General features: G+C 34.6%; 1 protein-coding gene across 6 annotated transcripts in view; it reads left to right on the forward strand.

Annotated features, from left to right (window-relative positions):
- Nucleotides 1-15463, forward strand: part of mrj (DnaJ heat shock protein family (Hsp40) member B6 mrj) — a 246181-nt gene that overhangs the window by 58804 nt on the left and 171914 nt on the right. The window lies entirely within an intron of this gene.

Here is a 15463-nt window from a genome sequence, read left to right on the forward strand (position 1 = left end):
TACTATCTGTATTGCTACACTGAAGCGGCTGGAAATGTAAATATCAGTATCTGGTTTAATTTTATTAGTTGTTGTGTACATAGTCTATTATTGCACTTTTCGAATCGGTGCGGTAATGTGCAAGTCGGGGATAAATACTTAATTTTATTAACAAGGGCCCAGTAGGACGTAATACAGTATAAGATTGAGAATTTTGGTATCGTATCTTTCAGACTTAGAGAAGTCTGGACAATTTGTAAACTTTGTCGGATATGTATATAATAATATGCTGTCATGTTGAACACCATTGTATACCTCGTCGATTTAAAATTGAACGTAGTTATGCAGAATGTAGCCAGTCCACAATAATGTCGAGCTGAGATAATGGCACTTTAGCATAGCATTAAAAATGTACCTATGTAAAATTGTAAATAGTATTTTATTTCAAGAATAATTTGTTTGCGGCTTGGCTATTTTCAGCAGAACGTAGAGAAAACCTTCTCGCATCTGATCTACCTATATCATATCATATCGCATTTTGTTTTATTTTTTGTGGACTGGCTACTTTCTGCATATCCATGTCCAATTGAGATAATCATTAGGTACCTATAGCACTGTTTTCAAAATTATTCCTTTTTCAATACATGCATTATACATTTTAATATGTACGCTTATGTTCGCTATGTTCGCTTTTTGTCATGCTATCTATATAGGTATTTCTTACGATTGTTTAAGGCTATACTTCAGCTGAGGCATGGTCTGAAAAGATCGTGACTAGGCGATGCGCGGATTGTGCAAATGACGCGATCTGAACGAAATATAATTTGTTATAAAAATTCAACATGCGTCCATTTAATGTTATGTTATTGTTATATTAGTAATAATAATAGTATATTCATTGACATGTTTTCTTTTTCAAGTACATATGTAACGTTTTTTAGTCATCTTTACACGATTTAAGAATATATTCCTCCGACGCCATCATAAAACAAATTTACGTGCTCACATCTCGACTGTCGGTCTCAGATTGGTGACGAGTGAAAAATTTCGTCCCACCTACTGTTGAAAACTATTTCCCATTTCACTTATGTACCTATGCTATTAATACAGTGGTCAGTAACATAAGGCACGCATAAGATTTTGAGATAACACCGACGTCTCTATTAGGGAGAATAATGATTAGGCCTTGTCCAGATGGCGCGAGCGCATTCCAGGTACATGTGACCTCATTGAGCCGTCCACATGCACTCGCGGTGTGACGTCTGTCGCGGAACACGCCCAAGCGATCGCCGGACTCTCTACAACGCGGCGTTTTTATGGCTAATCCAAAATGAATTACGACCGCTCCGAGTTCGAAACGTCAGTTTTATGGCCATTTCAAAATAAATTATGTCGTTTAGAACCTAGGTTTACAATGGCAAGAATACATCTTGCCAGTTATCGCGACATATAAAAACCTCAATGGAACCGTGCATCACGACCGAGTTGTTGGTCTTTCTTCGCGCACTTTTGTGTTTTATGCCACCTAGCTTGTTCACTGCCAAATGAATCGCGTTATATGGGTGCAGTACATTTTTGGTACTCGCGCGTAAAGCGCGGTAAGACACGCGCCATCTGGACAAGGTATTAATGATAATTTTCAGTACCTACCTACTTAAAATAAAAATGGTAGTTAGTTATGCGTTTTATATTATAGTCAAATATTTCCTTCTGAATATAATATTACTAGTTTGATTCCAGTGGCACTTTAGTGTAATTAGTATGTTATTTTTGTTGACCACTGGTTTAATATATTATTATCTCTAGGACAAATTTTCAGTTTTATACAGTGCTTTATATTCCTACCGCTATTCGCGGCACATTTTCGTCTCACAATTTTCAGGCATGATTATGAGCGATGTACCTACGAGGACTATGACTGAAAAGAAATTAAAGAATTCTCCTGCTTTTATTAAATTAAAAATCCATGCCGTTATTTAATTCAAAATTATTAGTTTTATTATGAAACTTATTTAATTGCTAATATTTTAACATATGTAGGTATATAAACAATAATTAACTACGACTGATGTAAAATAAAAGAATTCTGCTATTATTAAGTTAAGTAACAATGGTACTCTTTCGTGGTTTTATAATAAAGTTTTTGTTTTGTTAATTCTACGATATTTGAGTTGGACAGTTGTTTCGGGCTATAAACATATCATCGGAACAGTAACTAATTCTAAAGATTCAAGCAACACGCGTTCATGCTCAGATAGACACGATGGAACGAAGGGGTGTATATTCATATTTGCTTTCCTTCTCGTTTACAACAGTGGCGTTCATTTTTATTATCAAGTTTACGGTTTTAAATATCAGTAATAAAACAATTTTCAGGGCAGAAGTATTAAACAAGTTAACATCTATCTACGTTAAAAGCGTAGGTACTTCCGCGAAACGGCAAATTATTTTCAACAGTAGGTGCGACGAAATTTCGCACTAGTCGCCAATCGGAGACCTACAGTCGAAGTGTGCGCACGTCGATTTGTTTTGTCATGGCGTCGGATGAATATATTCTTAAATCGTGTAAAGATGACTAAAAAACTTTACGTATGTACCTACTTGAAAAAGAAAACATGTCAATGAATATACTATTATTATTAGATATATAACAATAAACATAACAATAAATGGATGCATGTTGAATTTGTATGACAAATTATATTTCGTTCGGCACGCGTCATTTGCACAATCCGCGCATCGCCTAGCCACGGTCTTTTTCCACCATGCCTCAACTGAAGTATAGCTTTAATAACATCTCCAGATTTTTTTGCCTTGTATTTATTTATTCCAATGTAGGTACATAATATTTATTTATCCATAATATTAATTAAATCTTAAATATTAAACTTATAAGGAAACATTTAAAAAAGCTGTATCCACTTTAATATTGAATAATACATTTAATCCGTATTTTTCGTATTCTTTATTCAACAACAAAGTATTTTCAATTTTACCAATTAATTTTAATAGGCCCGGCGCGTCTTCAAACATTATGTTTTTCTTCTAACAATTCATATGGGATTTTCTTTTATAATGCGTGTTGGCAATCGACATAATATTTCTCAATACCGGGAAGAGCAGTGCAACGCACCTTGCTCCATCATCTTTATTCATTATTATATCAATAATAATAAATATAATTGGCCGAGTGTTGCGTGTTGTAAAGAATTCATTCAATTAGTATTTTATTACGCGTTTCACTTTCTTTTGAGTAACAAGCAGTCGGTTACCGATACAGGAAACACCGTAAATGAGATGATTTAGAAATATTTTTTGTTCAATTAATTATTAAATTGTTGAATAACAGATAGGTACACTTGCCTTTAATATGATTTTATATTAATTGAGCGTACTCAATGCTGTTTATTTAAAATATTTCGTATTGCATCTATATTTTTAGTTCCAGCAATTTATCTTATTCTTTGAAAAGCTCCGAATTTTCTAAAAAAATCATGAGACTGTATCACGAAAGGTTGACAAAACACGAGTGCAATTGATTGTTTCATATTATAGAAGAGTTTTATTCTTAAAATAGCACACACACATGCGCGCCAAGAATATAATAGTGTGATTTTGTGAAGATCTTGAATTATAACCATATATTATCCAAAACGTGTCTTAACTTCAAAAACATTTTTTTGTGTGTTTTGTCAATAATTTAACAGTGAAGATATAAGTTTTGTTTTCATTATTTTCTGTATACACAGACGATTTAATAAGAACAATAAAATACTTGTTAATGTATGATATATATTATTTAATGGGATGAAGTATTCAAACATTGTCAATTTATATTTTACATTCAAATTCAATTGGCTTAAAAACCTATGTGGTCTTCAATCAATTTATGATAAATAAACATAAAAAGATGTGTACCATTCATGTAAGCAGTGATCTACCACACTACCATTGTCATTTTTCAACTTGAACAAAACTTATTTTATTTGGCTGAGGACACTGACGTGTTGAAAGTTCAACAACAACTTATTGTCTTCCTCCATTACAAAGAAATGCTAAATTTCCCATTCGTAGTGAAAATGATAAATTTTGGCATTATTTTGGGCACTTACCGTTTAACTATTTTCTTACTGTGCAAAAACCAATTGCGCAACGGTAAGGGGAAACTATGACTTAGTTTAAAGCGCGGGGATTCACGTTTTCTCTTTCTCTCATTCCTGCGGCAGGCCGCGAGTGATGAATCACGATTCCAGTGATACGACTAGGTTACGCGGGTTCTTTCATGGCTAAATTGAAAACGACTTTAACATAATTTGGTTAAAGAAATAAAACGATGATTGATTAGTTTGTCCCCTTCAAAACCTCATTGAAATAATATTATATTATAACTGAATGTGAACATTTTTTACATTTTCTCGGTTCAGTTTATATGGGCCTAGGTATGGTGCGATCGACCAAAATAGGTATATCCTGCGAGCAATGGGGTGGACATGATTAATTTATACGATTCAAAAATATAAAGTGAATATTATATTTAGTTCGCTTTAATCAAGTTTGTAAGTAACATCGTACCTACATAGTATTGTATTTGCCAAGATAGCTAAAAAGGGGATACATTTAATATACTGTTTCGTTTTGCACACTTGCTTTTATAGATAGGATACGAGTAGCATAACATTTACTTGGTTGGGTTCACGTAGATTCTTAAGCCACATTTAGTGGTTTAAGAACCTCGCAGATCCACTGAACTGTTCCGGGTAGCAGATGGTAAGGGAAAGATGACCATAATGGTGGCCGACCTCTGCCAGGGGATGGCACGATAGGAAGAAGAAGCATAACTCTACTTATTTTTTCTTGAACTTATAAGCAAATTAGCCACAGTTAACTGTTATTTATGAACTATTATAATGGTGTATTTATTTCTGTATACCTCTGTACATTTTGTAACGATTACATGACGTTTTATCACAGCCAGTTAACAAACCCACGGTAACCGGTCTGGCGCGCACTATATAGGTACATCTCTACTGAAATGAAACATACCTGCGTACTTAATAATAATAATATATTTCCATAATTATCTCAAAACACCTACGCCGTAGGTAGGTACTGTTTTCATTGAAATTTTGTATACTTTTATTTTAAAATCACATTTTTTGTAGTTTTAAATGTCATATCGCCAGTCGGTCATTATTTATTCAAGAATATGTAGAATCGATATGTCATTAACAACTAAAATGGTATGTATTTTAATTTATTGTGTGTTATTTAATGATCCGATGCCGACGATTATATAGTAATTATTATGGTAGCAAATAGTTAGATACATAAATAAAATTGTTAACGATAATCGAATGGGGTGGGATCGGTTCTCCCGGAAAACCGATGGCTGCCTAGAATTCAGTACCTACAGACGATTACGATTGTTTACTGTATGATTGTTGCTATTCAGTAAATCGATAAAAATTAAATCCACTTGCGGACATCATGCAAATTGGATCGAAGGAGATATTCCAATCGGTATTAATAAAAATTACTTAGGTAATTGGTTGTCGGAAAATTTAACATTACGATTTAGGTAACTTATTTAGTTTAATGTCTGGATTTTTGGTTTACTTAACGGTTGCTGCATTATTCAGTAACTGACGCAATTGGCTCTAATCTTGAATTATGCAAAATTCTACAAGAAGATTTCCAATCAGTATTAAATATATTTGTGACGAAAAAAATCAATATAATTATTATTTTCTACTTACATTAAATTAGTAACCTTTTTTTTCTTTTCTGATAAAAAAATGCAGCAGCCTTCTTCAATTTTATTCATATATATGTATATTATATGGCGTGTATACACCTACCTTGCAACTATTAATTTGGAACACAATAGAGGTACAATATTGTTTGTAGTATTTCTGCAGCTCTTGTCATGTGGCAAAGTGACTGTTTAATTATTAACATAATTTCGACTGTGTTTAGGAAAAAGGGCGTATCCCACACAGATCAAATTTTACAGGATAAGCAAAAAACGTTTTTTGAATGATTTTGGTTCAATATTAATAAAAAAATAAGCAGACATTGGGTGCATGATGATTGATGATTTGGTTTAATATCTTTTCGATCTACTAATAATTAAAGAAATTATTACAGAAAAATCAATAAAACTGAGGGTAAATGCTTTTTTCTTTAAATTAAAACTTAATTAAAGCTCAATTAAAACCTGAATTTAGATAATAAATCGGCATTTGTGGCTTACTTCCTTTTTACTGAACGTGTATTTAGTTGTATACATTGTTAATATATAATAAAAGCACTTTTAGAAAAATCTAGGGTTACGCCCTTTTCCCTAAACACAGTCGATATGTACATAGTTAGCGCTAAATCAGTTGAAAAAATGTTCCCCAGAAATTACTTTTCTTTCTCATTACTTTCGGCCACGACTGAAACAAAATAATGAGCTTTGTATAGCAATTTAATATTTTTTGTCCACTACCATACAAATCAATGAATATGTATACCTAATATATATATTATATTGAAATAAAATTTGATATACTTACATATTAGAACATTAGATAGAATAGTTAGTAAGTAACTCAAGGCCTGCGGTTTTGGTAGACATTTTTCATAATTTTTAATCTCACGCGTCTCCAGTGTTTGTAATTAATACTCGTGTTAGTGCATGTGTTTGATAAATTATCACTTATGCCTGTAAAAGAAATTATTTTAATATCGGCAGAAAAAGAATACTCACTCAGTTACTTCTATCTTATTATCGTTAATTCGAGCTACTTTATTAAATTTATAGCGTTGTCATGTTATTTCGGAATAGAAATACGGCTAGTTGTGTAATGTGGTTGATTGTGGTCGTTTGAACCTTGTATGCAAGTTTTTTTTCATTCGGTGCACTTTATCTATTATATGTAGTTAAGTTAGTGCAACTAACTTTTATCTAACCAAATTATGCAGATTGAACGCTTCCTGGGGTCTCAAGTTATCAACCGGAAATCGCCGACAGTATTGTTGACACCTACTCTTGTTCACGGTTTAAAAGTTCAAACTTATCTATGCAGTGTAGTATTTTACAAGGTGTTATCCTTGATAAACAGCTACATAGATCAGGGGTAGCGAACATTATGTCTAGGTGCCAAAAAATATTTGGAATAATCGGTAACGGTGCCAGGGGATTTCTTAAAAAAAATCCACGCACAAAAACCCCTTCAGATTCAAAATCAATAGATTTTTCGGTTTCCTTACAAAAAAAAGCTTTCTCACAATTTTGTGATCCAAAATCCATTTTGACAGCTTTTTAAGCTATCTTGTCATTTTTTTGTTCGTTTGAGATGTTTTCTCTCTGATAATTTCCTTGTACTACCGATATAAGGTTAGAACTATTTTGTTGCTTCCTTTCCCTAAAACTTTTTTCTTCAGTAAAAATATCCGAGTGGATTTCTTATTTTGCCAGGTGATATGCTAACTTAAAATTCCAGGAAACTTTACATGTTGTTGAGCGTCTACAATTTTCACATAGGGTAATTATAAATTTAATTTTAAAATCACTTAAATACTTTGCTTTTTAAAAATTGAATTTAAGTTACCGACATGGCTCTCGTAGTCCAGTGCGTAGACATCAAAACTAAAACCATATACAATGAGCAAATTGTGTTTAACTTTATTTAATGGTGTCTATGACAAGTTTTTGTCGGCCAGCCAACTTGCCCTATCACTAAAACGCTAACAATGCATTTTCGCTTGTTCACTGAACACAGACAGCTTTGGTCAGCCTTCTTTCTTTGTTTTCCCATTTTCAAATGAAAAACAACTCTTTATGCGTTCGGAACAATTAAAATGACGAATGACTGTTGTGTACCTACTCATTTTACTGTATACAGCAAGGACGAAATTCTATCAATAGGCACCTAAAGTAATATATTAATAATTTATTATATATTATACAAATCATGCATAATTAAATATTGTTATATGGGAGGGAGTGGTTTATTAATAGAAACCATCCGTGACTTTCTAGTATTAATACAAAAGTAAATTACGATTAATTTAGTAAAACTTTATTATGTACCTACATAAGTATTATTTAATAGTGAAATAATAATTCTACATATTTGATAAATCGTGCGATAATTAGTTTTTTTCGGATTTAATCTTATTTTGTACCGTAATTTGTATTAACAGTAGTGTATTTTATGAAAGGACAATTTTTCAGCATTCCCCAGGTTATTGTTCAAGAAATTATCAACGGTATATGTAGCAGAGGACGACGCCGCATTTCGTGACTTAAGAACCTCCAATACTTAGTGGTAGATACGAGCACAGCTTCACCCTACTGTTCCGAGAAGCAGTCGATAGAGTAAAAATCGTCCTGTTGTGGCCAATCTCTGATGTAGGACGGAACAAGAACAAGAATCGGGTATAAACCGACATAACGAGCAACACAGTATTTACTTATTCGTGGAAACATAATTTATTAATAGTTAGTTATTGTTAAAATTCTTGTAGGCAGTAATTTTATACATTTGAATTATATATTCGACCGTTAAAGTATGCCGCATGTGTATCTAGGCAATATTAATTATTATTGTAAGTCAGTTGTACTGTTGTATACTTACTTATAATATGCATAAGTGTTCTTTTTCTAACTACCATTTAATATCACATTTTTAATACATGCCGAATAGCTTATTTAGCAATGATGAAATTCCTCGCAACGAACACTCGTCTTCAGGCCGTAAAAATATTTCTTAGAATTTAATTTAATTTTTGCATTGTTAAGCGAAAAGCTTTCTTAACTTTCCAAGGCTTTGTTATTGGCTTAACAGTTATTTTATTACCACGAGCTTTCGAAGTCTACCATTATGGAAGTCACAACCTGAATATCGAATGCCCAAAGAAGTCACCTCTCCGGGTAGGCTTGTCTTTGGCCGTGAGAAAACTGTATCTCCATTTAACCTGTTTTCCAGGTCGACTACTGAAGACATTCATAACATGCAGGCCGCATTTAATGAGATATATTGAATTCCGATCGATATGAACCTAAAATATGACTTCCGTTTATCAGTTCACACCGTTTTAAAGTCGATCTCCCATACCTACCAGGTAATTTAAAGTATAGTGTAAACGCAATATCAATTTATTTTACGTGATTCGTTTGTTGAATAGACTATATATTAAGTTTGTTCAAGCGGAAGACAACAACATAATATTATAATGTTTAATGTTGATTTAGTTTTTGAAGTGTTGAATAAGAAATGCCTGCGAAGAAAAATATTTTCTCGTATGTATTTATTAATATAATTTGAAATTGAATATAATATGATCATTAAAATACCTTACAAATTTAATATTATAATATATTACAGCAATATGAAATACAAGCTTGCCAAGGTTTTGGTACAATTTTCGTATAAGCTGCGCCATTGATTTACGCAGGAAAATGTAATAACAAAATATTCATAGTCGTTAGAAAACTGTCGCTGAAATTAGCCAAATGTGATATTTTTGTGATTTTGAATAGACGCGTGTTTGCTACAATTATTTACGTTTTCAGCGAAATTCTTTCGCCGAATGACGTAAGTCGAGATAAACATATTTAAATATGACAAAATGAAATGACAATACACAGTTTAAAAATAAAAATGTCCAGAAAAGATTGTTGTGTTATCGTCATTATCGGCAGTACGACCCAATTGTGGTACATTTTCCTCTGGGGTGGCATGCCGCATCATTATCCACATAGATCCACTGATGACGTGCCCCTTTCTTCACAGTCCAACAGCATTTCAGTTAATATTGTTTTTTGCATTTGCGCTGTAAGTAGGTACAATGGGATTGTAATAAAGATTTTGTTAATTTTACAATTTCGGTAGAGGTCAAACTAGTCTCTTGGTTATTTCGGTGTCGCAACCTTGAGACATGATCTCCCCGATATAGCCGTAGCCGTCCCGCTTTTCCACGTGATACCATAGATTAGATATCTTATGAATGTTTCCTAGTTGTGTTCATATTTTAACAGATTTAAAATGTAGGTATTTGCGAGTGGCTTAACTATTTAATGTTTACGGGATACACCGACGGTTTAATACGTATTATTTGTGAATTAGTATACCGCAACCCAGTCTGCTGCTTTAAGATATATCTACTAGAGTTGGTCAGCTAATATATATTTATGTCGGGTGGAGCATATCTGAAAAAGGTGGATGCGAAACTGATATCAAAAGAGAGAAGGTATAGCTAAAATATTACCACAGCGACTAGAATGCGTCTAGCAAGATCTATTGTCTTCCCGATTTGTATATATCTATATAATGCCTCTGTGACTTTGACGTCAAAGACAAGGGGAATGCTGAATGCTTTTGAAATGTGGTGCTGAAGATGGATTCTGAGAATCTCGTGAACTGCCTAGTATACCTACGAGCAAATTCCAAATTCGAGACAGACTCTTGTGGGACTCTTGAATTTTTTGATTTACCAGCCCATTGAGAAGATGAAGAATTTAAAAAAAACTCATGATATTGGGTCCGGGTAAAGTTCGGAAAGGATGAGGAAGAGCTCCCTCCTGATGGCCAAATCAAGAATGCTACATGTTTTTCATATGCTATTTATCCAGCGAAGTTTTGGTCTGCCTCTTCTGCGCCCTATTGAACTTTTCGACTTTATTTTCTCCGCCTGTTCACGCTGCTGTTATGATGCATATGAACTAGTCAGCAGTGTCAGTACAGTATCCTAATATTAATTGATGAATTGTTCTGGAGTCTTCGTACATAACGTAATGTTAAGCACTGTATATTCTCCTCATAAGGTGTTGCCGTCCCTAATTGGCAATCGTGATTTTGTCCAGCGAGATACCAAACAGGACTTAATAGACCAAAGTAGCAATAATTGTTCGCTGACGTGATTCTCTTATTAATTAATTACTAACTTATGAGTGCACATCAATCTTTATAATAATATTCATAATGAAAAACGTGTAGTAAAATAATTCGTATTGATTTAATTCACGTTCCAATGCAACCATAAAGAATTACGATTATTTTTTATTAGCCAACATGCACATACATAGACGTTTGTATACCATCTACAACGTACAACGTCGCCGCGTTATAGTGCCAATAATTCATGTGCATCGTATTGTCTACCAACTCAGAATAATTGTGTACACATCCAATTCATGTTTGATAAGCTAGTCTCGCCACTGGGGGTGGCTGCTGGGAACGCCAGTCCAGGGGGTGACTCCTGATGTCTCATCCAAGGGTAGGGCCGCCATTATCGTCGCGGAGGTCGTAGACTCGTACTATGCAGTCTCGGCGACCTATCCCAGTCTCTTAATATGATAGAAGGGGTACGGCTATTACGTTTTCTTCATTATCTGATTTTTATGAGTTTGTTTACTCGTTCATTTGTCTGGAATGCACAGTGTTTCAACTTTCAACACTCCCTTCTCTTTATTTAATAACGCTGCTGTTTTAGCACCTAGATACGATACTGTAAAGTTGCATAGTGGTTTTTTAACAATCGCAACAAGTAGATATTTGCTTTGTGTTTTATTTCTGCAACAAAATAAATGCATTTTTACAGCTAGAAAATGGCGATCGTTAATTATTTTGTTATTGTTCATTGATTACGAATGCTTCGTTGGAAATGCATCGTCATTTCTATCCGATACTTACAATATATTAAATGGAAACTTCAGTAAAACTCAAAATTCGCTGGAACCACTATTAGAGATACATTTTCATACTAAATGAATAAAACAAAATATTATTCGAATTTCCGTTTATTTATCAAAATTTTCAGAGGTTTTAAAAAATCCACATCAAACGAGTCGAAATATTGAAGAAAGTTAAGTGTCGTAGGTATATTATTTGTAATACAGTATAACTTGTCATTGCAATACAACTTTTATCAAAATAAAAATAGACGACGTCTCATATGTATGAAAGTGAAGCTGTAATAATGTTATCAATGATAATGATTAAATAAGCTACGAGTCGTTTCGCGTTACAAATTAATTTGTAGCGAATTCAAGCTGTTATTGTTTCATCATCGCAATCATTTCACCAGTTTTCAAAATACAATTTTATATTCACTTAATCAATTAATTGTACGAATCGCCAATCGAATGGAATCGAATAGCCAGCAGATATTGCTGATAAACATAAAATTGCATGTTTACAGTGTTCGATCCTAAGCAGATCATTTATTATTATCGACTTTCGCATAATGAACTTGTATTGACAAATTTTTGTTTTTAAGAGAAATGGATATTGGGCATCTGCTCAACCTATTAGATCCATACTGTGCGTCCAAAAACACGTTGAAAAACAATATGTGAATTTTCCAGATTCGAACTCAGAGCCCACGGCCACGACATTATAAGCCTGGCACGTAACCGCACGGCTATCGTGGGTTGTGTTTAATACTCTTCAATAATAATTAATAATGAAGGTACCCCGGACACTACGTTACACTTACCAATGTTGGCTTTTATTGAGCGATTATAATAGTCTTAATAGCAGAGACAGAATAGGATTTAATGATCACTGGCGTAGCAAATGAAATATGAAGGAAAACCGGTAAGCACTTCGCCCTCTTCGGATGATAATAGCCGTATTCCGAAAATGGCAATGCATTTAACTGTCGTCGGCGGTCAATGTCAAGGAGTGTTTTGCACCGCTTTCTAAATGGCCGCCATAATGGGAAGTTTCTCGTCGATCATCGTCTTACCCGCGGAAGTGTGTCGGGAAAATCGGTGCTAAAAGACAAAAATGATCCGATGTAATGGCGGACGCAATAGGAGATAGAAATCGGCGTATAAGTACAGCGGTCACGTTTTTCGCAGTGGTCCCTATTATCTGGCCTGCCAGTTTATCGGTCGGCCTGTGTAGAAAGCGGGCGGCCACTTACTCAGATCGGTTTCATGCATCACCGCGGCTAATGATGATTGGAGGACTTGTGCATGCTGCGACCTGCCGATGCGGCGCGGAGCACTTTCCGCACAACGCTCGCCTTTCGATGGTGATTAATTAAAACTAGGGTTAGAGTGGTCGCCACCTAACCTTGCCATTTGGAATAGATTTTTTAAAATAAAAACGTGAGTAAACTAATCAAGTGCTTGGAATTTACTAATGCAATTATACTGCATACGTGAGTAAACAAATCAAGTGCCTCGCTTTTACTAATACAATTATACGGTTGCGTATACACTCAAATCCTTGTCACTGTGTACAATGGCAAGGTTATCTGGAGGATACTCTAAGCTCTTTTCACATCATATGGTTTTGACCGTACGGCAAAAAATCGAACGGCGACATGCTTTAATGGCGTGAAGAAGAGCATGGCCCTTTTCACATTGCACGGCGACGATAGCAGCCGTATATTGTCACTGTATACACGGCGGCTGGACGGTCACAGATGACTCAGCGGTGTACGTGACCTAATGCACGCTTTCATATTAGATGGTTTTAAGTCGTACAAACAACACAACACTAGACCACAAACTGAACTAGTGACGGAAAAAACCGTATCGTGAGAAAAGAGCGTGAACTTGTTGCCGATTCGGATTTTTACCGTTCGATTTTTTTCTTTTTCTTTTCCGTACGTCCAATACCGGATAATGTGAAAGGAGGGTTACCCTATCTTTCTTATTACAAAAAGGAAACCTAACGTGGTCAATGAATGTGTTAGGAAAGAAAAAAATATTTTCGCTTTCGTTATGGCATTGTTTATTTAGAATTACATAAGTTGCAGGGTATCGTTCTGCGTAACTGACAGTAACAATGTTAACAAGTGTATCTCTGTTAAATATCTAGATTACATATTACATAAACTCACCCAAACGCATATTCAAAGCCTCAATCAGGACGTATGGTAGCCCTACTTAAACTTTTCTGGCCTTCATTTAATTCGCATGGCTCCTTGATGTAAATTAATAATTTATAAAAAACAATTGTTGAAACAACAGCAATTACACGTTACTTCACATATATTATGTATTAAGAACCTCGATCTCTACGCCAAGGTCTTCGGATCAGCTCGCACACAAAAGACTGTCATTAAAAACAAAACTTTAATTTATTCATATATGTATACTATAAAAAAGTGAGTAGGTACATAATCCAAATTGAGTTGAGGCAAAACGTAACAAACGAAATAATATTACAATTTTGGACTTAGGTTATTTAAATGTGTAATGTAACATAATTGGTTACCACGATTTTACATTATCAACGTTTCTAATACTGAAATTTTCTTTCAGAAGCGTTTCAAAAGACTAGAGTTACAAATTTAATTAGTTGAGTAACAGATTATTGTAAACTCAATTAGTAAAAATAAATATACATACTCTTAGACCACACCTTGAAAGACTCTGGCGTTGTATATTCTTTCCGAGCTTTGACCTATGCTTCATGTATTGCGCTTGATTCGATCTACTTAATATAGTATAATGCACGGCTCCACGAGTCCTTAGAGGTTTGAGTTCTCCGTAAATGACATTGTCCCTAGGCGCTCATGCAGCAATATTCTAACGATATCGTATGTCCATATTCAAAAAGGTCAATTGCGATCCACGGACATGGAAACCGTGTTTTATATTGTTTTGGATACGTGACTATTTATCTCAATTAGTATCTAAGCCTTAAGATTCTAAGGTGACCTGAATTCAATTATTTATCCTAATTATGTATGTTATGACAAGCCATTTTTTTTCATCTCACTGGAAGAGAATCGATTCCGCATGGGAAGCGGTTTAGCTTTAGCCACTACGGGCCTTGAAGAATGACTAAAAAATCGTGGCAGGGAGTAGGTATTCACTAGATATGATATGGTGAAATGGGGATCTCTGACGGCCGAGCCTAGGTACACTGCGAAATGCAAAGCGTGGAACATTTGTTTTAAAATTGTCATGCAAGGCAACCTGAATTGGTTTTGCCATTTCCCAACTGACATCTTGCAGTTATTGACGGCTCCACACGGAGGAGATTTTGTAATATAATTCAAGATTGGAGTGATATTATAGTATTATCCCACACGTCTGTGAATATGTCGCTGGCATGGTCTATATGCGTGGTCTTGTTATCCGTTCAACATGTCCATGTGGCGGGGAAATACAGGATGCAAACCACATCCTCTGGGAATGTCCTAAAACGTGTACGGAAAGGGAAGATCTGCTCAAGTCGGTTCAACCAATTGTTGGGCCCATCGGACCGTCTGACCTGGTCGGCGACACAAGCAAATTTTCTTACAATTAGAACATTTGCGGTATCATTCTGCCAATGTGAAGATCTTTTTACTTTGATTGTTCGGCAGCTTTGTATTCGGTTTTGTTACGTGCTCCTCTCTCCTATGAGTACCTACTCTTAACTTAAACTCATGAAAGTCCAGTCAAATCACATTTGAGTGGATGGCGACCTCAGTCTTGGATAATTGGTCCTGGACATTCCCAGTCATAAAAAATTGTCACCAAACGTAG

This window comes from Rhyacophila brunnea, unplaced genomic scaffold (assembly GCF_057557595.1).
Source record: "Rhyacophila brunnea isolate RB1 unplaced genomic scaffold, BYU_Rbru_1.0 scaffold_7, whole genome shotgun sequence".
Classification (NCBI taxonomy): Eukaryota; Metazoa; Arthropoda; class Insecta; order Trichoptera; family Rhyacophilidae; genus Rhyacophila; species Rhyacophila brunnea.